This window comes from Urocitellus parryii, unplaced genomic scaffold (genome assembly GCF_045843805.1).
Source record: "Urocitellus parryii isolate mUroPar1 unplaced genomic scaffold, mUroPar1.hap1 Scaffold_216, whole genome shotgun sequence".
Classification (NCBI taxonomy): domain Eukaryota; kingdom Metazoa; phylum Chordata; class Mammalia; order Rodentia; family Sciuridae; genus Urocitellus; species Urocitellus parryii.
The window spans coordinates 169,527-195,095 of record NW_027552348.1 but is presented as its reverse complement, the minus strand read 5'-3'; the positions used below and the strand labels follow the sequence as shown (position 1 = coordinate 195,095).

Genomic DNA, 25,569 nt, shown 5'->3' with positions numbered 1-25,569 from the left:
TTAAATATTCCAGTATCATGTAACCAAACAACTACTCTCCACACAAGTATGTTTTCATTCAACAACAAACACATTCAGGGGTACATTCCTGGAGCTGAGGATGCATGCTGCTGAGAGGTAGACCTTAAATGCCTTGTTCTCATAGCTTATTTCCTCTCAGTACTATTTATATATGGGGGCTTAATAGTTAATATAGGTGTTTAGGTTAATAGTGTAGTATATTTATAATATCATTGGAACCATGAGTTTACCCAACAAATCAATTGTTAACTCTCTCATACATTCTAGGCATTTCCCTAGTCACTGATGTAACAGTAGTGAACAAAACAACTAATTTCCTGCTCCTGTTGGAAATTGTGTTTGAGGTTGGCTCAGAGCAGTGAAGTAGATAAACAAATGTAAGGAAAGTGGTAAGAGAAGTCGAAAGTGGAAAGGCAAGTCTGAAGAGAAAGAAAGGCAGGGTAATGGGCTTGATAGTCATGGCAAGAGGCTCTATTTTGTGTAGGATGGCCAGGGAAGGCCTTTATCACATGAAATGCCACTGTTACAGAGACATGATAAAGTGAAGGGGTAGTTAGCTAGTCAGATGATTTGGGGAGTTAAGGTTGAGGCAAAGTTACAAGTGTAAATGCTCTGAAGCAGGGGTGGGCTTGGTGTATTTAAATGGAACTAACAGACAAGAGAAGAATGTTAGGAAATGGGGAGAAAAGGATGAGGGGAGTCACATTGAATAAGAGCAGTCCATAATAAGCCAGGGCAGTCCATAATAAAGTCATGGCTTTTTTTCCTGATACCAGAGATTGAACCCCCAGGGGCACTTAAACACTGAGCAACACCCACAGTCCTTTTTAAAATACTTTATTTAGAGATAACTCTCACTGAGTTACTTAGGGACTCACTGCATTTCTGAGGCTGGCTTTGAACTCAGGATCCTCCTGACAGCCTCCTGAGCTGCTGGGATTACAGATGAATACAACCAGGCCTGGCTAAAGTCATTGCCTTTTATTTGGAAATGGGAAGCTATAGGAAGATTTTGAGCAGAGAGACACAATCAAATTTATATTTAAGAATATCACTCTAGTTGCCATCAGTACAATAGATATTGGGGGAAATGAGGGCAGAAGCAAGGACAGAAGAAGGCTAAGGGAATCATTCAGGTGACTTATGATGTGGGTTTGGCCTGTATATTGGCTTAGCAGATGCAGAGGAGTGGTCAGATTGGGGGCATGTTTCAAATGCTTATTTGGAAAGAAGGAAGTCAGAAAAATAAATAAATAAAATGTTGTATAATTTATATCAAATTCTAGAAAATGCAAAACAATCTATAATGACAGGAGATGTTTGGAGACAGCCCAGAAAAGGAGAGGGGAGGGATTACAAAGAACGATGAAAGACTCTTTTGATTTTGGTGATAGTCTCATGGGTATACTCATGTCAAAACTTATCAAATCGTACACCTTAAACGTGCAATTTATTGTAGGTCAACCATATCTCAATAAAATTATAAAAATAAAGACATAATATTGTCTAATGGACTGGAGTTGGAATGTGAGAGAAAAGAGATCAAAGATGGTTTGTAAGTTTTGGGCTTTGAGCACCTGGAAAATGGGAATTAAATTGTCATTCTTATTTCTGAGATAGGGAAGACTGAAAGGAGCAGATTTTGAGAGAAAAATGAGTTCAGTTTTTTCAACATGTTGTTAGAGATGCCTACTAGATACATTTTATAATAAATACATGGTAGAAAAGAAATGAAGAATGACTCAGACAGTTTCTCTCTATGATCCACTGGTTCTCCAGAAAGCGCAGAAGTACACTGGACCAACCGGGACCTCTCATGGCCCCTGTAGACAAATGTTTGTGCACACCTTTTTTCCATCGTTTTCTTTATTTAACATTATGAGCATGGTGGACTACATTCTTTTCTCTAAGTTTTAAAGATTCAGTTAATTTGGGGAAACAACTGATGGGTTCATTGTTGGAGGTTGATGAATAACCTTAGCAGAGACTATAGTGACAAGCCCTTGGTCACAGACAAACGAGAATGGCTCCACCCAGGACGGGAGCATTGCAGACACTCTTCCTTGGGCTGGCTAGCTTGTGCCTTCCCCCTGTTAACTGTACATATCAATAATTCAGCTATATTATGATTTAAATCAGATTTTGCTCCTCTTGTCAGAAAGTACAACAATTGCTTGTTAGTTGATAGGTTGTGATGAAAAGGAGTCTACTCCTTTGGCTTGAAACTTAGCTTCATTACTCACTGGATGTGTGACTGCCTCAATTTACTCTAAAATAAGGATTTGAATAGGACCTACTACTACTGTAAGGTACTATTGTTATGAAGATTAAATGAATTGATATATATAAAACCTTCAGAATAACAACTGGACATAAAGCGTTCAAGAAACGTTAGCTAGTAGCTTTCTTCTCTGACAATCGGTTTTGTCAGTTGGTTCCCACTAAGTTGTGGACTTTTTCCGACCAGGACCAGATATCTTGTCTTTTGATTTTCATCCACTCCAACACCATTCTAGGGCCTTGTCCAGCGTCTGGCATGAATGGTAGCACAAAATGAGAGTTAAAAATATGCTTTTGAATTAAATAATTTCTTCCCTTATGGATAAAGATAAGAATCTCAAGATCTTAGCTGGAAGACTAATGTCCATCTCTCTGCCCCCACCTGTCCCCGCCTTAAAAAAAAGCAGGCCACTGTCTCCAGTTTACACCCTCACTCACAGTTCCATTCACCTTCCCCTTTCCTAATCAGAGGGATCTTGGGGTGGGGCTTCAAGGATCCTCAAGGAGTTTGAAGGGGAGGGAGCCTGGAACCCTAGACTAGCTGTGACAAGTCATGGGTGGGATTTGGTAGTTCAGAAAAGGAGGTACCAGACCAGGAATGGGGGATGGGAGTCATGGTGGAGTGGAGTGGGCTAGTTCAGGATGGACCAGAAAGGAGACATTGAGGAAAGCCAGAAAGGACCGGTTGGCGGAGTGGGGGGGGGATGGGTGGGTGATGACTTGTGAGGGCATAGAAGCAAAGGCAGGTGATTGGACGAGAAGGAGAGTTCTAGTTGCCAAGGCAGCGACTAGAGGAGAAGGTCTTCAGTTGAGGAGAAGGTCTTGACTAGAGAAGGACAGAGCTCTGGCTCTGTGAGTTCTCCAGTAGAGTCTGTGCATCTACCCCCAGATATCCCTGCTGACGTGTCACCCGGGAAAGGCTTAAGCCTTCCCGGGCGCCACCCCTCCCCGCCTTGCTACCCACCACCCCTCCCTGCCTCGCTACCCACCCGCCCCCTGAGCCCCCTCCAGCGCCGCCTGCCACTGCCTGCCTCAGCCTACTCCACCGCATCAGGGGCTCACTGAGGTGACCACAACATGGCTGCGGTGCCTGGGCTGCTCTTCTGGCTGTTCGTGCTCTGTCCCACCTGGCGAGTGCCGGGCCACCCGGACCCAAGCACCGGCAGGCGCTGCTCGAAGCACAAACTCTGTGCAGACTACGAATGCACCAGTGAGTGAGCAGGCGGGTGGGCGGCCCGGGGTCTCTGCGGTGGCTCTTTGGGGCTGCATGGGGCTCCGATCCCCTGGTCCCCAGCCCTGTGGTCTGGGCTAGGGGTTCGAAGGACAACGGGTGGGGTGCAGGAGTGACAGAGCCTCGGGACCCTGTGTGTGTCCCCTCCGTCTCTGCCGGCGCCCTCCTACTTGTTGCCAGCGTTTTATTTTTCTCTACTGACTGAGGCGGGGGTTGGGAAAAACTCAGAGCGCATTGAAAGTGCATTCTCAGAAAACACTATGGATGGTAGGAACAATTTTTGGCTCAGAAGAACCATCCTCATGCAGATAGTCAAACAGATAATGCTCAGGGTGAACAAACTTCATTTGAACTTTTTGAAGAAATACTACCAGATAAATTGAAAGTGCCAGAAAGTGAAAGCAACAAAACCAGCAACATTTCTCAGGTCTCAAACGAACAGGAGAAGACTGATGCTTATAAACTTTTGAAAAAAGAAATGACATTCGACTTGAAAACCAAATTTGGCTCTACTGCTGATGCACTTGTGTCTGATGGTGAGACGACCAGACTGGTGACTTCATTAGAAGATGATTTTGATGATGAGGAATTGAATGCTGATTATTATGCATTTGATAAGGAAGAAGAGGAGAATGAGGAAAGCTTTGGGGAGCCCCCGTTACTAACCTTTATAAATGAAGAAGACATGAAATTCACAGTGGAGTTTGGAGTGGAGAAATATTCAATAGGTGAAGAGCAGAATTCAAATGGAGAAGATAAGGCTGAGGTAACTCTGCCCCCGGGCATCAAGGATGATGATAAAAATATACTGACAACCTTGGAGGATACTTTATTTATTGGCACAGGTGGTGATGAGAAAACAGATATGATGGATTTGGAGAATTCTTATTCAGAAGAAGAAGAAGAAGATGAGGAAGATTTAGTCCCAGATAGAAAAAAGAAGAAACCACAAGCAGCAACAGATTATATTTATCCTGAAAGTGCAGAATATGGTCTTTTTGTGGAAACCTCTAAGACAGATAATGATGAAGAGCCAAAAGTGGACATCGAACTTCATATTAAAGGAAAAGAGACAGATGTTCAGGAGATGTTTAGGTTCCACCACAAAGTGATGTCAATGACCTCTATAGGTAAAATCTTCCCAAATGTCATTTAATGTGTCTCAGGTGCTGAGATGCTGAGGCAATGGGGCAGACTTCACCAGCAGTCAAATTCATAGACCAATAGTGAATGGAGGGCCTGGGGTTATAGCTCAGTGGTAGAGCACTTGTCTAACATGTGAGGCACTGGGTTTGATTCTCAGCACTGCATACAAATAAATAAAATAAAGGTCCATCAAAAACTAAAAAAAATGGCTGGGGATGTGGCTAAAGCTGTAGTGCGCTCGCCTGGCAAGCGTGCGGCCCGGGTTCGATCCTCAACACCACATACAAACAAAGATGTTGTGTCCGCCGAAAACTAAAAAATAAATATGAAAAAAATTCTCTCTCTCTCTCTCTCTCTCTCTCTCTCTCTCTCTCTCTCTCCTCTCTCAAAAAAAAAAAAAACTAAAAAAAAAATTAGGCAAAAGCTTAAAAGAATAGTAGTGAATGGAATCTCAGGGTTGAGAAAGACCTTAGAAGCAACTGGTCCAACTTCTTAATAACTGCATGTTGGACTCCTGCTGTTTAATCAAACGTACCCCAGGCTCATGTAACTCATACTGAAATTCCACCCCTACAAGCTCTCAGTTCTAACTGGAATTCTACCTCATTCACAGAGCCTCAATGCAGGTCTGTACCCAATTCCCTTTAGTCTCTCTTGGTATTACTGTGTTCTTTTTAAATAGCTGTCATCTGTCCATTCAATACATAATTGTTGAGTATCTCTGCCAGGTGCCAGATGCTGTGTTAAGCCTTGGCTCATTCCACCTGCAAATCTGCAAACCAAGACTCCCTCTCTTTCAGCTTTCCTAAAATTTTAAACACAAAGTTTCACCAGCACTAAATCCATGTTTGTTGAATGTGACCCTGTCTACATATCTCTGGTTTTAAAATTTTTCCTTGAGTTAATATTGTTCTGGTAGCAGTTGTATGGCCATGGAAGTAGTGGAGAGTAGACTTGAGATTGTTCATTTTATAATTGAAGGGTCTGACAGCTCTAATTAGGATTTTGAAGTTTTCTTCTCTGTGTTAATTGTCTTTAGGAGAGCCACATATTCCAGGCACTGTGACTCATATATTTAGTGAAACACTCGATGAATATTGAAACTGAAGAGAGACAATTCTTATTCTATAACATAAAATAAAATAGCCATTTCCCCTTTCAATTTTAGAGCTACTTATAACAGAAGGTACTCCTGTTGATGCTGCTGATACAGAAAACCAACTAGCGATAAAGGTAGAAGAGCCAGCAGATGCCACCCTTTTGGACAGCATACTTTTCTTGTTACATTCATTCTTGCTTTATTTGTCTAAGATGGTAAGTTTGACATAGTTTCTTCATTTAGAATGTTGATTATTTATTAGTTTGTAAGTGGCTTCTGGTCATGAAGTGAAGAACTTAAAATGTCTTTATGAAAATGACTCCTGACCCTTTGAGTAGATAGCTCCAGAAACAAAAGCCATAGGGGTGTGGCTTAAATGGCTACTTGGTTTAGCACATGAGGAAGATTTGCTGTCTACCAAGGCTGGTCATTTGCATACCTGTAAAAACTTGGTTCTTCCCCTCAGAACCTTTCTTTCTGGCAGGGAGATAACAGCATTCACTTGAAACACAGTAAGATAATGGCAGAAAGAGAGGTATTTATTTGATGGTAGAACATTATTGTCCATAAATGCATTTATTATGGTTGGAAGGGTGATCAATAAGGTCATAAAGTAGTTGAGATGTGTTTGAAGCACTGGCAAAGGGCAAACAGGAGTCTGACATGTAGTTTGTTGTTGATTAGACAGGCTGGGGAGGAAGACGGAGGGGGAAGCTGGTAGTCAGAAGAAATGTGTTCAGAGAAATGGAAACATCAAGAAAAGGATATTTGGGGAGGGCAGGAGAATGTGAATAATTGGTGTTGTAAAGTGTGAAGTTGGAAGGGGATGGTCTGTTGGAGAGGCCAGCAAATCTTAAAGGAAGTCATGAGCCAAAGTAGCATTAGACCATTAATAGTGGGGATCCTTAGAAAGTTTTAAGAATGAAAGGAATTAGGTTAGATCTGTTTCTTAGAGTCACTTAAGGCTGATCTTTCTAAAGAAAATCATGATCCAAACAAGACATTTAATCTGTCTAGAAGCTTATCTAAGCATTTTAGGGCTTACCTCCCCCCCATTGGTATTTGTTGATATTGGACTTTTAGAATTTAATTATAGGAATGAGAAAGCTTTTAGAGGTTGGAGGATAAGATGGTCCTAGGGCCATTGTGACAGTAATCCTCCTAAACTGAAGTTGTTTCCTGTAGATTGTGTTATTTCAAGGCTTGAGTAAGAAAGATGATGATGTTGTTTTCCTTGTAAAATGTATAAATTTTGTAGCCAGGTAGATCTGGTTTCAAATCCCAAGGTTATCATTTAGAAGTTTGGGCAAATAACTAAACTTTTGAAAAAAGTTTTCCTCATCTGAAAAATGTAGATAATGCTTACTCCAATCATAAGAATTTAATGATTTGACAAGGTAAAGTGTCTGGTGAGGTGTCTGGCATTTTGAAGGGTTTTACCCCCACGTACCCCCTAATTCTCATGTAGGCAGTCAGAAGGTGGTATAAAGACAATGAATATACCTGGGGAGGAAAGACCACCAGGGTGGAAAAGATGTGGTGGGGAGAAACAAATCATTTTTCAGTTGGCTCCATGTTTGTTCATGATGGTGGCAGCCACCTGAGTAAGAGGTATATAGAAGCCAGGCAGTTAGAATAGTGATATTTCCAGTGATTAAAGCAGTCTTCCACAGTCATAATTTGATTATCAGAATGAATCAGCATCACTTGGAAAGTTAACAGCCTCACGATATGGGAAGGATTACTTTATTCATATTTTTAGGTATGCACAGAGCCCTCCTCTAGTTCTAGGTCGGGGGACACAAATGTGGTGCAGGTATGGTCAGTGATTGTACGGTGATAGGTAAGACATAGATGTGAGTGGTAAAGGAGAGGCACAATGTTAGGAGACTGATTTGAAAGGAGATTTCAAAAAGGCATTTTGATGGCCCAGTATGTACAGGACATTGTGCGAGGACTAAAAGAGTCTAACAGGTATAAGGCACGATTGTGATTTTTGAAAGCCTTAAGAAAAGGACTTAACAAATATATGCAAAAATTATGAACAAGTCAATGTAAAATCTTAAACAAGTAGTATGATATCTGATAGGACTGGAGAGTAATAGGCTCTGATGTGTTTGGGAGATGTGCACCAATCAGATTCATTGATCAATGGAATCTTAGTAGAATCTTAGTGTTAGAAGAAACCTTGGAAGTCAGCTAGTCTAGTTTCTCATTCATTGCTGTAATTTTCTTTACTGTGGCCCTGACGAGTAGTTATGAGGCCTGTACACCAGTATTTCCTAGCATGAGTCACTCTCTTACAAGGCTATATGTTCTTCTGTTGTCTAGTTCATCCTTGTATTGACTCCAAATTTTCCTTCACATGATTTTCTCTATAAAATTGAATTCTTTTCTACATAGAAATCCTTTAAATATTTGAAGTTATATCTTAATTTAAAAATTATTTTTAGTATTTTTATCATGGAAACTTTCAAATAAGAGCAGAGAGAATAGTAGGGGACTATAGGTAACCATAACATACTGTCCATTTCAGAATACTAGAAGAAAAGATTGTGAAAGTTTTACCATAGAGAAATGATGTTTGAGGAGGTAGATATATATTTAACCTGATTTAAACGTTACATAGTGTATACATGCATCAAAATGTCATGTTACCTACTTCAATAATTGTAGTGTTTGTTTCTATGTACTAGTTAAAGAATAAATTTAATTAGAAAAGCTTTAAAGAAAAGCATAGAGAATAGTATAATGAACCCACGGGCCATCACCCAACTTAACAGTAATTCCTTGATAGCCAATATCAGTGAGGTTTTTTTTTAATTTGTTCTAATTGGTTATACATGACAGCAGAATGCATTTCAATTCATTGAATATAAATGGAACAAAACTTTTCCTAGTTGTACACAACACATGTGTAGTCCTACATGTACCTCGGGTAATCAGGTTCATCTCATTCTACCATCTTTCCTATCCCTATGCCCCCTCACCTGTCCTACCTCCCCTCTGCCCAGTCAAAGTTCCTCCATTCTTTCCATGCCCCTTACCACACACCTCACCCCCATTATGGGTCAGCATCCACTTTCAGAGAGAACATACAGCTTTTGGTTTTTGGGATTGGCTTACTTCCCTTAACCTGATATTCCCATTCACCCACAGATGCCATAATTTTTTCTCTTTTAATGCTATAAGTAATATTCCATTTCATATATGTACCACAGTTTCTTTATCCATTCATCTGTTGAAGGGTTGGTTCCACAAAACTATGGAATGCTTCACAAATGTGGGTGTCATCCTTGCTCAGGGACCATGCTAATTTTTTCTGTATTGTTCCAATTTTAGAATATGTGCTGCCAAAGCAAGCACACTCTGAGTTTTAACAAATGTAGATACCCATATAAAAACTACCATAATCAAGATATAGAACAGTTTTTTCACTAGAAAAGGGGTTTCCTTGGGATCCTTCCCAGTGAGTTCCTTCACCACCTGTTTCAGGCAACCACTGATAAGTTTTTTTTTTTAACTATAGATTCATTTTTCCTACAGTACTATTTTATATATATGCCACTATAAGTGGACTCATATCTAGGAGTGCAATTGCCTCCTACGTTTAATGTATGTTTTTATCTTGTGTGATACTGTCAAGCCATGCTAAAAATGACTACAATCATTTTATACTTCCACCAGCAATTTAGGAGACTTCCACTTGACTTCATCTTCACTAGCACTTGGGCCATTCTAGTGGGTATGTCTTTGTGAGTTTATTTCCTGATAATTAATGATACTGAGTGAACTTTTTTTTCTTTTGAGATAGGGTCTCACTAACTTGCTTAGGTCCTTGATAAGTTGCCAGCCTCAAACTTGGGATCCTCCTGCCTCAACCTTCTTTTTTTTTTTTGTTTTTGTTTTAAAGAGAGAGTGAGAGAGGAGAGAGAGAGAGAGAGAGAATTTTTAATATTTATTTTTTAGTTCTCGGCGGACACAACATCTTTGGTATGTGGTGCTGAGGATCGAACCCGGGCCGCACGCATGCCAGGCGAGCGCGCTACCGCTTGAGCCACATCCCCAGCCCCTGCCTCAACCTTCTGAGTTGCTGGGATTACAGACATGTGCCATGATGCCTGGATCAAATACTTCTTCATGAGCTTGTTGACCATACTGTTTTTGTATGTCAACTCTCTCTGGCTAGCTGGAATCCAGACTTCTCTCAGCTCAGTGCCAACTGTGGGATTGGTTAGCTTATAGTTGTTCTTGGCCCTCACAGGTACTGCTTAGAATGTAGCCCCAAACTGAAGACCACCTCCATGCAGATTTCTGGAACTCTTTTTCTTGTGGCTCCCATCTTTCTGGTAGTTTTCTCTACATATTTTTGGCTGCTTAATCTCCTGGAACTCTGGTCTCTCTCTGCACAGTGAGACTGTTATGCCCCATTTGGGTTCTCCTTCCCAAACTGAGGTCTAGAGGGTGCCTCCAGGTAGAATGCTCACCTATTTGTTCTCCTGCTCTTAGGGGTGACAGTTGCATGTCCCTTGTGGCTTTCTATCTGAAAAATAGCTCTTTAAAAATATATTTTGACTGGGCATGGTGGCACATGCCTTAATCCTAGCGGCTCGGGAGGCTGAGACAGGAGGATCACGAGTTCAAAGCCAAAAGTGAGGTGCTAAGTAACTCAGTGAGACCCTGTCTCTAAATAAAATACACAATGGGGTTGAGACTAGGGATGTGGCTCAGTGATCAAGTGCTCCTGAGTTCAATCCCTGGTACCAAATATATATATATGTAACTTTTTGCAATAATTGAAAAAATATGTTTGTGGGACTTCTAGGATATATTATAGTTTTGGTGAATAAATGACATCCCCTGGTACAACAATTTAACCTGTTTTCTCTATTGCTTTTTTTTTTTTTTGGTGGTGCTGGGGATTGAACCTCGGGCTCCATGCATTCTAGGCAAGTGCTGAGCTAACAACCTCAGCCTCTGTCTGTTGCTTTATATTTCTTGCAAATTGGTAGTCAGGTTTAGGTTCAATTCAGAATAGTAAGGTATTCTTCTAGCATTATCAAATGATACACAAAGGGGCTTGAAATCTTTTTAACTTTTATTTGTCAATATGATTATCATGCATTTAAAAATATTTGGTGTGTTTAATCCAATTAGGAATAGTAATTGTTCTTACCTGATGCTCCATTCCCCCCCCCCTTTTGCCTTGTAGAAGCCTCTTTATCTTGGCTCCTGGGACCCTTTGCCACCACCTAGTGGTCATTGTTACCTATTTCCCTTGCTTTTGAAGTATGAGATGTTCCACGTTCATCTTAAACATTTCCTGTCCAGACCTTGAAGGAACTACTTCTCTAAAATAACTTTGGTTCCTTTCAATAAGAAGTCATATTTAGAGGCTACATTCCAAGTACTAGGATTGCTTATTGCTCAAATTGACTGTCATTTGTAGGCCTTTTTAGTGAACAAAGCTCAGAAATATGTGGGGGTTTTTCATCATGTCATTTAGATAATTCCCATGAAAATTCAGGATGCTAGAGATTTTACTTCACTTCATCTATCTTAGATTTGTGTTTTCTTTCTCTGATGTTGGAGTTCCAGTTTTCAATGACATCAATATAATTGTTTACAGTATTGTGCCACTTAATGACATTTTGGTCATTAGTGCATAATAATGGAGCTAAAAAATTCTTGTCACCTAGTATTTTTAATATCTTTTCTGTGTTTGATATGTTTAGATATATAAACATTTACAATGTTACAATTGTCTACAGTATTCAGTATAATAATATCTTATAGGTTTTTATCCTCAAAGCAATAATATACCATATATGAATACCTAAGTGTGGAAATGGCTATATTTTCTAGGTTTGTATAAGTATACTCAATGATGTTTGCACACTGAAATTGCCTACGATGTGTTTTTCAGAATTTATTCCCATCATTAAGCAACATACGACTATATTTATATTATTTAAAATACTTTCAGAAATGTATTCCTGAAATGAAATGAAATTCTCTTGTCTTTAAGCTATATCCCACTAAGGTGTGTTTGAAATAACTCATTTCTGTGGTTTGTCACCAAGTTGATATCACAGGTTGTTTCATTTTTGCTTTCAATATTTAGGTATTACTTTTTAAGATTTTTTAATTTATTTTACAATTATTTAAATATTTAGAAGAGCCAAAGTTAATTTGTAAAAATAAGTTGTTTCTGTTTTTTTGTACTGGTGATTGAACCCAGGGCTCCTATCCACTGAGCCACATACCTTGCCTTTTTATATTTATTTAGAGATAGTTCTCACTAAGTTGCATAGGGACTTGCTAAGTTGCTGAGGCTAGCTTTGAACTTGTGATTCTCCTGCCTGATTTTGAAAGAACTCTAGCTTTTGTCCCAGTTCTGTCTATCCTGATGTTACTCTCTTTTATAGTTAACTTTAAAAATTTATTTCATTATGTATTCTGCTATTAAAAAAATAAGCAAATGAGAAAAGGGATATGTAACTCAGTGGTAGAGCACTTGCCTACCATATAAGAGGCCATGTGTTCAATCCCCAGCACCATAAAAAGAAAAAGAAAAGCAAATGATTTTTACATCTAGCTATGATAGGTTTATATAGGTACTGGCTTCACCTTCCCAACTGAAACAACTAAAATAAATATGAAAAAACCCCACAAACATAAAATTTGAAGATCAAGCAACATTGAAGATCAAGCAACAAAGAATGGTTCTGGAAACATAAGGAACAAATGCTATGAGCTCTATAGTTGTCCCAGCTTTTACTATGTTAAGAGATTCCCAAGCCATGACAAAGAAGGGGAAGTCGGGCAGAACCAGAGGATACCATGAATTGAGAGATGGTGCTGAGATTCCAGGAAAACCAAAGTGACTAGAATTCACAGGGTGGAGTAACAAAAGAAGGTTTCTACATTGAGAGACAATTCTGGAAATTTGTGAAAGGCTCCCTGAGTGTTCAGCAGAGTATTGATCAGCACATAAGTGTGATGAAACTGCTTAGCAAGTCAGAGAAACAATCTTAAGTGATTAGAAGGAATAGGTCCTAACACAGGGACCAGAATAGCACCTGGAAAAAACTATCTAAGGAAGTTGGGTAGAATAATCAGAAGGGTGTTACCTCGGACTGACTATTACAATTTATGTCATACCTAACAAATATTCAGACCCAAGAGACTCAAATTGTTTCCAGTAATTTAACTGTATACAAAATATTAAGAACAGTAATTCGTAATGTATGGCATCGAATCAAAGCTTACCAGGCATGCAAAGAAGCAAGAAAAATACAATCCACAATGATGAGGAGAAGAATCATCCAATCAAAGCCAACTGAGAACTGGCGGAGATGTTAGAATGAGGTAATGGCATTTTTTTTAAAGTTATCACTATTATATTTCGTGTGTTAAAAAGGTAAAAAGAGATATAGAAGATATATTTTAAGAAAATCAGACTTCTAGAGTTGAAAATATATGATAAATACAGTGGATGGGATTAATGCCAGAATAAGCATTGCAATGAAATTGTTAGTGAACTTGAAGACATAGCAAGAGAAGTACCCCGAATGAAACACAGAATATAGTGGAGTGATACCTTTAATATATTTGAAGAGCAATAATGTTGGCCGATAATATCGTGCCCAGTGAAATATCTTTCTAAAATGAAGACTTGTACTTACATACAAGCTGAAAGAATTCACCCTACACTTGCACCAAGACAGCAGATGGAAATAATGGAATAAAGGAGTAAAGAAAATGGTTACTGTGTGCATAAATGTTTAAAATAATTTTTCTTATTTGAACATTTTAAAAAGTCATTGACTGTTTAAAGACAAATATCAGTGTAGTATGGGACTTAGAAAACATGTAAAGTAAAATACATGACAACAGTATAAATCTCAGAAGGGTAGTAACTATTGTAACGTTCTTATTGAATATGTGAAGTAATATAGTATCATCTGAAGGTAGATTGTGACAAATTAAAGATGTATATTCTAAACTCTGAAGCACTAAGATTAGAAAACAGAGTTATAGCCAATAGAGGAATAATAAGCCAATAGAGGAATCACTAAAAATACCGATAGTGGTATTTCTGCAAAAGAAGACAGAAAGAAAGAAAAGAAAAAGAACAAAGAACAGAAGGAACAAATAGAAGATTATATTAAGATTACACCTATGTACAGCAGTAATCCAGGGACAGGTAAGTGTCTTTCCTTCTGGAGTCCTTTCATTTGGACTCTTCCGCTTGGCTCTCCTTGAGCTGTCCCCCGCTGGGCTCTGCAGTTGGTTCTTTCCGCTCCCAGCCCCGCCCCTCGGCATCCTCCATCTGCTCACTGCAGTCCACCCAGTGGCTTTCTCTGATGACGCATTTTACGTGCTTTGGGCAAAAAGCGCCTGTGGAGGAAGGCAAAGTTCACTCCCAGTACCCGCCCCCTGCGCTGGGTCCTCCCAAAGTAGGAAACAGTGAAAGACAGGGTCCTGTGCTGTTCTGCAGGGAAGCATCACTTCTGCTCACCTGTCCCTACACCATGGACTCACAGTACCTGCCACTGTGCTTCCCCGGGGGACCCGGAGCTCCTGGGACCCCTGTCCATGCTCTACGCAGCCCTCATAGCCAAGCTACTGGAGGTGACGGTCCCATTCCCAGGGAGGGACCCCAGCTCTGGCAGGCGGGTGGCTGAGTTCTGGCAGAGTGGGTGCACTGACTGTCATGGCGACGGAGAAATGGAGTGTGTCAGGCCCAAGGCAGGCAGGATGTGACTGTATTGTTAAGCGAGGCCGGTGAGAGTGGACTTGAGCTTTCCCCACTTGCACTTTTTTTTTTTTTTTTGACGGAATAGAGGTGACAACCTCATGGTATGTTCCGAAATGCAGCCAACAATCCAAACAGCTAATGTTACTACAGGTCTTTTCCCTACGGAGACTGCTGGGGAATTGGGCCCAGATGACAGTTATCTGGTATTACCTGTAGAGGGCGGTGAAAACAGGGAAGAGTAGGCAGGTGTTTACTACACTGCCTTTGAGCAACCATTTAAAATTAGGCTTTGAATTTTATAGAAGGATGTTAAATTCAGAGAAGTTTATCTAAGCCAGTTTTCAAGAGTTGTCTGAAATTACATGTCACTTATCTGTTTATATAAGAGTGGAATGGAAGTAAGATATAAAATCTTATACATACATCATCATTGTTTTTATTTGTTGCCATAAAATTAATTAGTTCTTTCATATATTTAAGTTTTTGTCTTAAATGAATTTTTTAAATTCTAAAAACCAGGTTATCAGAGAAAAGAATGATCCAGAGGGATTCTAGCCAGGTGTTAGACAATGTGATGATATAGGGCCTGTTACAAACTGGAAATGTATGCTCAATTTAAAGTATTTAGATTCGGGCTGGGGTTGTGGTTCAGTGGTAGAGCGCTTGCCTAGCATACATGAGGCACTGGGTTCAATCCTCAGCACCATATAAAAAACAAAACAATGTGTCCACCCTAAAACTAAAGATACATAAATATTTTTAAAAAAGTATTTAGATTCATTATACTTGAAAACACTGCAAGAGAACAAAAAATATGAGACTGCCAGTATCCTCTCTCTTGAAGACGCTATTGGAAAATATTGAGGAGGTGGATTTCTGATGAGGAGGTTGGTTTAGAATTGCCATGATTCTTTGTGACTGTTTTGTTATAAATTTAAGGTTTCCCATTTTTTCTAATTTGTCTGTTTCAGCTGTTTACTACATTGCCTGATGATACTCAACCTGGGCCTGATTTTTATGGACTACCATGGAAGCCTGTAGTTTTCACTGTTTTCTTTGGGATTGTATCCTTTCTCATTTTCTTTTGGAGAACTGTTGTTGTTGTGAGTAAATTGACTTACTTATACCTTAGCACATAAGCACAAGGATTATTTTATATAGTCACTGCCCCCCCTTTTTTTTTCTTTTTCAGTTGCTAAAACACAAATTAGTGGTTTAAGTCAAACTAACCTTATAAAATAATTTAGTGTGGGTGCAGTTGGTATAACTGGTAATTCTTACAGCCATCCTAACCAGTAGTTTCATATGTATCAGAAGTCTTAAAAGTGGGATAAAAGATGGGATAGGTTAGATAAATATCCTTTTATGTAGCATATATGTCTAGTAGTCTATCTTAAAGAAATAACTATGCTTTGAAGATTTTGGTAATGTTTTTCAATGGAACAGTGTATTAGATTGAAGACTTAGCACAACATTATTTAGGGGTTATTGTATGTTTGATTAATGGAATAGTAGGCAGATTTATTTATTTCAAAGCTTTGAGGTACAGAAAATGCTCACAATTAAATGTGAAGTGGGGAAAAAAGCAGAAACTAAGATTTAAATGTTGATGAACTGTATGTTAATATAAACACATATAAACAGGGGGAAATGCTGCAAAGAAATACAGTAAAATGAGAAAAAGGAGATGAGATAATTTTTCCAGTCTTTTATATAAATTTTCCCAGATTTTATGATTTGATCATATGTTCAGAAAATACCTTTTTATTTGGAAGTATAGATTATGTGTTGTCCAAAAATCCATTAAATGTTTTGTTCATTAAGTTTTTTTTTTTCCTGAGCAGAATTAGTCTATGTCTGTGTATGTGTGTACATATATGTATAAGTGTGTGTGTGTGTGTGTGTGTGTGTGTGTAGGCTTATACATACTTATGTTTGTACTGTAGGTTATTCTGTTTCATAGTTATTTAACATAATTGGAAGAAAATTATTTTAGGTAAATGGACTTTGCATATGAAAATCCTAACATTTAAAGAGGCCAAAAGCATTGGATACAAATCTTTTCAAATCTGAGTGTTCTTTTTCTGATTTCTTAATTATTTCAGACATATCATTGTTAAGATAAGTTTCCTCTCCTTGTACAATTGAGAGTAAAATCTCTTAAAAAGTATTCCCTTCTTAAATAGAAGAATCGTTTGCCTGGATTCCTGTGAGGAATTTTCTAATCTCATTGAACTTTGTCTCAGCTAAAAGGAAAAAGGAAATAGAAGGATAAAGAGAAGGGAAAAACATGAAACCATTTTATATTTCTCCCTCTTGTTTCTTTCATTTCAAGAACTGCGGTACCTGTTTCTCTTTTCACTAGGTTATGTGGGATCTGGTTCCTAACTTGTTGCTCCTCAGTTTCAGCATTTGACTTTGGAACTTTAGTCCCTACCTTAGATGACTGCTTTTATGCTACTTCCCATTTTCCTCTGTTGCCATTTTGAGTAAAAGGTTAGCAAGGCTATGACATTAAAGAAATGTTCATTTATTTCTGTGTTGGAGTTTTCTGAATGCAATTTCCTATTACGAAGATCCCATGGATGATCCATGGACACATCTGAGTATCCCATCACCATTAATAACATAAGTTTGAAAGGACAAGTAATATGCTAAGTTACAAAGAAATTTAGTGATGTTTTAAAAAAAATTCTGCTTAGGTTTTATTATCAGGCAGTTTATTGCTGTCTTTTGGAAATGATTGTTTTTGTCCTTTCCAGAATATGTTAATTGTCATTTCTCTTGTTGCTTGTGCATTTTCTTCTAGCAGTCTTCCCTTTCAGATTTCTTGCTATATATTTAGTGGTTTGCAGAAATAAGATGATGTAGCCTCTTAGTTTCTAAATTCAGCCAATAGCCAAATTTAAATTGGAGTTCTAAGATGTTTTCTGGTGAGTGAAAGTGGCATATCTTAGTACAAAGATTATGCCTTTAATATTGTTTCCTCAGATTCCTTTTGAATAGTCATTGTTTCTAGACTTTATCCTGGTTATTTAGAATTGTCAAGTAAATGATTTTGAAGACACACACACACACACACACACACACACATATACACACACACACACATCTTTACTGTGAAATAAGGTACATATCTTAGTGTTTTTATGTCAGAGGCTATTTATGAAATCTCACTACCAATTAAATTTAAAAGGCTTGTTAACCTTTACTTATTTTTAATCCTATAAATTATTATCCTGAACCAGAATGTTATTAAATTCTCACTTGGTTATGATTCTGACTGTTGTTTTACTGTTTCTATTGAGCATATGTTTGACATCAAATTTAATCTTTTTTCTCTCTCCTAGGTAAAAGATAGAGTATATCAAGGTAAATTTTTAGGTTTCTTAAACTTGTAATAACCCTTTGTATTGGTGTTTGATGTGTGTTTTATGTATGTTAGAAATAGATACAGTGACTTTTAATGTCTATTATCTTTTTTACCTCCTGAAAATTTTACTATTCCTAGGTTGCTAGCATGGATAATAGAGTAGATGATGATGGTTCCAACTCTGAGATAGGAGATAAAGAGGAGGAACAAATTGTGGATAGGGAGATGATGATAAGTTTTAATTTGGGGCAGATTAACTTTGAATATTGATGTAATGCAGATGTATTACATTTGAAGAGTATTTCTATGCTAATTATTTAATCATGCATTAAGTAATTGAGTAGATAATTTAAAGAATGGTAATGTGAATCAGTATGTTTTCATTTCTGTTTTTCTTTGCAAAGAATGAAATGATTCCATTTTCTGAAAAGAAAGTGTTTTGAGAAGGGAGGAATATCAAGCTACAACACTTTACTGTATTTCCCATCTGTGAAATAAGCTTAAATTGAAATATCATTTTGGATGGGAGGGGTACCTGTGATTGAACTCTGGGGCACTCTACTGAGCCACATCCCCAACCCCCTATATTTAGAGACCAAGTCTCACTTAGTTGCTTAGTGTCTCGCTCTTGCTGAGGCTGGCTTTGAACTTGGGATCCTTCTAGCTCAGCCTCCTGAGCCACTGGGATTACAGGTGTGCACCACTGCACCCAGCAAAATATCATTGTTCTTATATTTTTCTTAAATTTTAATAATTTTTATACTCTTATTGCTAATAAGCATAGATTGCTTTTTAAAAGCATAATAGTTATGCTAAGAAGTATTTCCTCATAGTACCATATAACATGTCTTTGCTTTTAGTAGATTGAGTAATTGAATTTCATTTAGTGATTGTAATAATCTTGTGTATTTCCCCCTTTTAGTCAATGAACAGCAAATTTCCAAAAAGGTGAACAATTTCATGAAAGAAAATGAGGAACTAATGCAGAAATTGTCAAATTATGAACAGAAGGTATAATTATTCTTTTTCTTTCTCCCTTGGTTCTAGCTTGAATCATTTCTACCTGTTTTAATTTAAAATCGTATTTTAAAATTTTTGTTTCATTATTTCCTACAAATCATCCAAATTCTAAGCAGTCATATGTATTAAGTACTGCTTTCTTCTGGAAAGGGTCACTTGTCTGGAAGTAACTTGTATAGTAGCACTATAATTTGTGTATCTTAATTCTGAATGCTTTATTTACATAGATGAAGGAATCAAAGAAACAGCAGGTCCAAGAGACCATGAAACAAAATATGATTCTTTCTGATGAAGTAACTAAATATAAGGTAAAAATCCCTTCTTTGGGGGGAATTACATTCTAAACTCAAAAGTAAATGTAATGAGTGAGTGATCTTGACACCTTTTTTTTCCAGGATGAAATGAAGCTTCTTGAAAAAGCTAATGAACTTCTGGATGAGAGAGCTAAAAGTCTTCTTGTTATGTTAGAATCTGAGAGAGAACAGAATGCTAAGAATCAGGACTTGGTATGAGTTTTGCTGCTAAGTGTTACTGCAATTTGGCTTTTGAAATATTTTGTAAAATTGGTTAAGTTGAACTTAGTCCAGCTGTTAACTAAAGTAAGATTAGGAGTCAAGGAAGTTGAACACACTTCTGCCCATTTTGTGGAACTTTTAAGTACTGATACAACAAATTATTTTTATGGGCCTAGGAAATATTTTTATTCTCAACCTTGGATAATTTTCATATTGCTTTGCTCTGCCCTTGGAAACATGCAGAACAACTAAAAAACTATTGTCCAGTTGAATAGTATTTGTTTACTTTTTACTTGAAAGTGTAATGAATTAATGAATTTTCTGCACTTAAAAAATTTTACTTACATATTTCATTTTCAATTTCTATAAGTTTCTGTAATTACATAAAAGTTGCAAAAGATAGTAGAGTGTGTTCTGAAATATCCTACCCCCAAGTAAGCTTGATCACCTAGCTGAGGTAGTATTTATCAGATTTCTCCACTGTAAAAATTCTTTCCAATCCTTGTCATATTGCATTCTTTGGAAGTTACCATGCACAGCCCACAGTTAAAGTATGAAGAGTTACAAGCTCAGGATGCAGCTCATGGTAGAGCACTTGCCTAGCATGCATGAGGCCCAGGATTCAATCCCAGGCATTGCAAACAAAGATTGCAGAGTTATGTCCACTTCCTTAAGGAGCGAGTATCTTTATAATTTTTTTGGAATTCTTCTGTATGTGAGATTAGTCTATTCTTCCTTAAATTTTATCATTTTTTACTTCAGATAAGAAAATTTTAAAAATGATCTTGGGAAATTTTTTTCTCTATCACTCGAAAAAAATTACTAATTTGAACTGGTTTATTTGAAACAGTAATTAATTAGTTAATTTTCTATGCTTTAAAACATTTTATTTACTTATTGCATTATGGTTTTCTATACTTTGTCCTTTTTTTCTGGTTATCTCATAAACAGTAATGTTGTGGATGCCATGAAATATTTATGACTTCATTTTCCCTCATCTCTTTCATTTCTTGATTTTTTGCTTAGTCCAAGCTGGATCCCCTGCATTTACCTGAAATTTAATGGGATGGCTTGACAAATATTTTGTTGTGTTTATCTTTTTTAGTATATATATATATATGTGTGTGTGTACACACACACACACACACACACACACACATATGTATCAGTATTTCTACTGAAATCCTAATGCATATTTTGTGTTCTGTTTTTACCTGGCAGATAATGGAAAATAAGAAATCTATAGAGAAGCTTAAAGATGTCATTTCAGTGAATACTTCTGAGCTTTCAGAGGTAAAGCTGCCAACTCTTGCTAACGGATATTAATACTACATCTTAGTTTTGTTGCGAACCAAAAATTTGAGGTGTGCTAAAATGTGCAAAAAATAAGAACTATATGATGTCTGGTTTGGGAAAGTATAACTTTGTTTTTTCTTTGGAACTAATTCACTAACTGTAGTGTTTTGCATTAGCTTCAAATTATCCTCAATGAAACTAAGCTTCGTGAAGAGAAGGTGAAGTTGGAATGCTGTCAGCTTCAGAAAGAAAATACCATGCTTAAGAAGGAGAAAGAGCAGGTAAAGAAAATTTGATGTCATACATAATGTAAACTAGAGAAGTGAATCTTTCTTGGATCTGTTTCTGAGGTAAGGAATATTCATGTAGGACCTTTTCTAGATATGCAAAGTTTAAACAATGCTCCCCAAATTGAGTGCATATATATGTTCTCCATCTGTTTTGGATTTTTGGATTATTGCTTTTCTTATCAAATATCAATCAGTTATTAACTTGCATAGCCTCAAAGAAACTTTTTAAAACAGAAAATTAAGTATTTTATGATCCTGTTTTGAGTAGTTACTGATTCACCGGCCAAGGGAAGATTACATGATAAGGAATCTAAATTTAGGAGACAGTCATATGTGCCCAGCCATTCCTGCTGGAGGTAAATTATTTGAATTGACAGCAATTTTCTGGGGAATGCAATAAAACAGGGTCAACTTCCTGATAGCTCTGATGTTCTTACTGCAGCTGTGAGAGTTGGGGCCACTCTGCCCTCTTCCTTAACCAAGGTCTCAACCCCCTCGTTTGAGGCAGGCCACCGAGGAGTATGGCTCTCTATTTCTTTGTCTAAGTCTTGTAGTCCTAATGTATCCAGTGCAGAAACCCCTACCTAACCCATAGGAATTCATGTGTTTTGACTTTTCAGTTGCAGCAGGAAGTCAAAGACTGGAGTACATCACATGCTGAGCTCAGTGAACAAATCAAATCATTTGAGAAGTCCCAGAAAGATTTACAAGTAGCTCTTAGTTACGAAGATAATACTAATAAAGTAAGTTTATACTCCAAATACATGTTTCATCTCATGAATTCTCCTGAAATCTTCTGAATTAAAATCGAAAGTCTTCCAACCTTTTGCTTCTTTTCTAGGCTTTGACTAATTATATCACACTGTTGAATCGGTTACAATGTGAATCTAAATCTGAGGATCAAAATAGAGAAGATGAGTCAGATGAATTAACCAATGGAGAGAGAGCAGGTAAGATCAGTCTCAGGGAGGTTGAATCCTTTTTTGCTTTCCTGTCTTTAAGTATACAGATGCCACTTTTCAGCTGGATGAATTTCTTCTTAAGCTTCAGGGTTGTAGACACATATCACTGGATCTATAGATATGTCTGTTGCATTGGCAGAGGTGGGTTGCTGCGGTATAATGTAGCAATAGGCATGTGAAGAACACTGACTTTTTCTATCCCATTGAAAACTAGTAAGTACACTGCAGCTACAATAGTCACATCCTATACCTCTAAGTATTGAACATTGTACAGTAAGAGAAATTTATTTCTTAACTTATGCAGATGATACTTGATTTTGATACTCATCATCTCTATGGCTCTGTGGTTTTAAGGTCCACAGTCAGTCTTAAGAGTCCAGAGGCAGTTGGAACCATAAACTAAGGCTGTGAGAACAGAGGCTAGAGACTATCAGAAAGCTAGAGAGGGAGTGTAACAGTGTTTACTGATGAGGAAAATATTTCCAGATGTTTTCTCCCAAGTTGGATATTGCTTACATAGCAAGTATTTCAAACCACACCTGGTAGTAGATTCAGGGAGAAAATATAGGATTGAATCTTTCTAAATAAGACACTTACTTGCCCAGGTGAAGATAGATCTGAGAGAGAAGAAAAGCTTTTATCTTACAAGAATAGCAGAGATAACATTTTAGTTGTGCAAACTAGAAATTCACCTTTTTTTGGTTTCTACTTCTATTTATTTTTATGCTGAAGATCAAACTCAGTGCCTCACACATGCTAGGTGAGCACTCTACCACTGAGCCACAACCCCAACCTGAAATTCACCTCTCTCTCTCTTTTTTTAAATCTAAGCTTGCAATTCTCTTAAAAGTCATTAGTCTAATCAGTTTAATTATTTAATTGATTTTTTTTTCTTCCGGTGTTTGAACACGATCATTCTTTAGTTTGGGGAAGTTAGGAGAATATAGAGTTAAAAGTAAGGAAAGAAAAAGCTAAAGTCTTTTGTTTTTTAGGTGATCGGAACAAGAAGATCAAAGATCAAATTAAGCAGATGATGGATGTCTCTCGGGTATAGTTCTTTGTAAGAGTCCCATAGTGCCTGTGAATTCTTCCTGTGCCTCACTTTTAAGAATACCTCTCTTTTCTGCAATTTTTAGACACAAACTACAATATCAGTAGTTGAAGAGGATCTAAAACTTTCACAACTTGAGCTAAGAGCCTCGAAGTCCACAAAATGTAATCTAGAAGGTGGGTTCTTCTTGAGAAGAAATTGCCATGTTGGAAAGACTTAAAATTTTATTGGAAAGATAAAGCTTCTTGCTTTCATGCTTCTTACTTTTCTTGGCACTACTCCCTCAAACAAGTTCTTAAGTCCTTGTACACATATAGAGATAAACTGTTTTATCCTTTACAGACCAAATAAAGAAATTAGAAAGTGACTGCAATTCACTACGGTCTTCTAAAGTTGGACTGGAAGAGGAATGCAAAACTCTTAGGCAGAAAGTGGAGATTTTAAATGAACTCTACCAGCAAAATGAGATGGCATTACAAAAGTAAGATTTTCATTGTTTGTTATTGTTATCACTGTGTGAACTAACAGATAATTTTATCTTTTCTTAAGATTATTTACAATTTCTTCTAGTTGTAATAAGTAGAGATTTGTCTTTTTTCCTTTGTGTTTTGTTTCCTATAAGTTGCATTTTTCTTTCCATCGTCAGTCTTAAGAGTCCTGAGGTAGTTGGAACCATAAACTAAGGCTGTGAGGACATCGTAATCAATTGTCAAATTCATATGAAGGCAGGAAGTGGTAAACTGGTATTAACAGTCACTTATGTGGAAATACCTCTCAAAGATCTAGACCCTTTCTATGATCCCACTACTTATTTTAATTACCTTTCATTGTGATCAGTTATGTAATTCTAATGTTTTGAACTTGTATCTCTAACTCTGGACCTTTAAAAATACTGAGTGATTTGGAATGACATGTTTTAGTAGAATAAAAACTTCAAAAAGGAATAATATTTACTTATTGATGGTACAAGTTTTGGACTTGAATATCTCAGATGTTCACACTAAAAATTGAACTGTGGCAAGGACCTTAGGAGTTATGATTACAGAAGTACTTGTTTGTAGTATATATTTATATATTAATCTTCTCAGTGTGGAGCTAGTTATTTTTTGAAAGTTCATTTGAAGTTTTTAATCCACAAAAATACTTGAATTCTCTAAAAATAGTTTGTGTGTCAGATTTTATTTATTTGCACCTGATTTTACTCTTCAGCATTTATATATATATATTCTTTTATATAATATATATATAATTAATATATAATATATATAATATATATTACTTTATATAATATATAATATATATAATATATATTACTTTATATAATATATATATTCTTTTATATAATATATTCTTATTAATTTTCTCTATAGCCGCTTGAGTGGACTTTCTAAAATATAAGTCTGTCCATGTCAATATGTGCCTGTGGTTTATGAAGAATTTGCTTTCTATTTGATGACCTGTTCTTTTTTTTCTTCCTTGTATCTTTTTTTTTTTTTTTAAAGAGAGAGTGAGAGAGGAGAGAGAGAGAGAGAATTTTTAATATTTATTTTTTAGTTCTCGGCGGACACAACATCTTTGTTGGTATGTGGTGCTGAGGATCGAACCCGGGCCGCACGCATGCCAGGCGAGCGCGCTACCGCTGAGCCACATCTCCAGCCCCCCTTGTATCTTTTTAATAGTTTAAATATTTTTAATTATTTTCCTCATCCCCTGTATAAGCTTGATGTAATCCTAAATTATAATGGAATTATAATTATATAATTATAATTATAATTTTATTCATCTTCTCATAATTTAAAGGCCATGGTATATATTCTGGATTTAATAACAACCTGACATAGATTAATAGGTTTATTATCTTTTTATGGGCTTTAAGTAGCTCCTGAATCAGATAACTGTTGTGGCATTGTATGTTAGTACTTCATATACTGTGAACTCCACAAAACATTCATTCAATTTATACACATATTTAAAGTTTCTGTAGTTCTGCATTCTACACTGTTGGTTTCTTATTTGAAATTATTTTCATTCTATTTGAACATTGTCCTTTAATGATAGATTTGATTAGTGTATCAAAGTAGTACAAGGATAAATAGAGAATAGTATTTTATCCACTAAATATTGCTACCTTTATAATCTGTGTTAGGTTGACATGAACTTCATGATTAGAGTTAAAACCAGTTTCCATTTTTTAAAGGTTCTTTCTTTTGGCTACTGAATTTTGACTGTTACTTAGTTTTAGCAATTTAAAAATATCCAATTAATTACCATCTGTTTTAAATTTTTTCATTAAGGAATCCATTATCATTGTTGTTTGGTCTTATCCCTCCCCTAGTTCCTGTAGTCATTTCTCTGTTTTTTTAACAGTTGTATTGGGAAGTGCCTAGGTGTAGTTTTCCCCACCCCACCCACTTTTTCTCTTGCAGTTATGTTGCTTGGGACCATTAAACATTTCTTGAATTTTCGAGTCTTTTTCTAAATGTTGATTTTACCTCATTCTCTCTTCTGATTATAATAATGC

At 36.9% G+C, this 25,569-nt stretch overlaps 1 non-coding gene and 2 pseudogenes across 1 annotated transcript; 2 read left to right on the top strand and 1 right to left on the bottom strand.

Annotated features, from left to right (window-relative positions):
• Positions 1–25,569, top strand: part of LOC144251789 (transport and Golgi organization protein 1 homolog) — an 86,102-nt pseudogene that overhangs the window by 49,944 nt on the left and 10,589 nt on the right.
• LOC144251791 (transport and Golgi organization protein 1 homolog) lies at positions 3,379–4,688 on the top strand (annotated as a pseudogene).
• Positions 9,037–9,143, bottom strand: LOC144251794 (U6 spliceosomal RNA). Its single transcript, XR_013342751.1, has one exon. It is a non-coding gene; the product is annotated as a U6 spliceosomal RNA (small nuclear RNA).